The sequence below is a fragment of the Chiloscyllium plagiosum genome, unplaced genomic scaffold (genome assembly GCF_037043375.1).
Source record: "Chiloscyllium plagiosum isolate Xiang-an unplaced genomic scaffold, Cpla_swu_hap1 HiC_scaffold_97, whole genome shotgun sequence".
In the NCBI taxonomy this organism is placed as follows: domain Eukaryota; kingdom Metazoa; phylum Chordata; class Chondrichthyes; order Orectolobiformes; family Hemiscylliidae; genus Chiloscyllium; species Chiloscyllium plagiosum.
The window spans coordinates 47,501-48,579 of NW_028270236.1; positions in this window are offsets into that span (position 1 = coordinate 47,501).

Genomic DNA, 1,079 nt, shown 5'->3' on the forward strand with positions numbered 1-1,079 from the left:
CTCCCCATTCCCCACTCCCTCCCTCACTCTCCCATTCCCCATTCCATCTCTCCCCCATACCCTACTCCCTCCCCATTCCCCACTCCCCCTCTCCCCCATTCCCCATTCCATCTCTCCCCCATTCCCCACTCCCTGCCCATTCCCCACTCCCCCTCTCCCCATTCCCCATTCCATTTCTCTCCCATTCCCCACTCCCTCCTCCATTCCCCACTCCCTCTCTCCGCCATTCCCCACCTCCCTGCCCATTCCCCACTCCCCCTCTCCCCATTCCCCATTCCATTTCTTTCCCATTCCCCACTCCCTCCTCCATTCCCCACCTCCCTCCTCCATTCCCAACTCCCTCTCTCACCCATTCCTCATTCCATCTCTCTCCCAATCCCAACTCCCTCCTTCTCTCCCCATTCCCACTCCCTCTCTCACCCATTCCCAACTCTCTCTTCTCAACCATTCCCCATTCCATCTCTCTCCCACTCCCCACTCCCTTCCCCATTCCCGACTCCCCCCCTCTCCCATTCCCCATTCCTTCTCTCCCCTAATTCCCCACTCTGTCTCTCTCCCATCCCCTCTCTCTCCCACTCCCCACTCCCTCCTCCATTCCCCACTCCCCCTCTCCCCCATTCCCCACTCCCTGCCCATTCCCCACTCCCCCTCTCCCCATTCCCCATTCCATTTCTTTCCCATTCCCCACTCCCTCTTCCATTCCCCACCTCCCTCCTCCATTCCCAACTCCCTCTCTCACCCATTCCTCATTCCATCTCTCTCCCAATCCCAACTCCCTCCTTCTCTCCCCATTCCCACTCCCGCTCTCACCCATTCCCAACTCCCTCTTCTCAACCATTCCCCATTCCATCTCTCTCCCACTCCCCACTCCCTCCCCCATTCCCGACTCCCCCCATCTCCCATTCCCCATTCCTTCTCTCCCCTAATTCCCCACTCTGTCTCTCTCCCATCCCCTCTCTCTCCCATTCCCCACTCCCTCCCCCATTCCCGACTCCCCCCCTCTCCCATTCCCCATTCCTTCTCTCCCCTAATTCCCCACTCTGTCTCTCTCCCATCCCCTCTCTCTCCCATTCCCCACT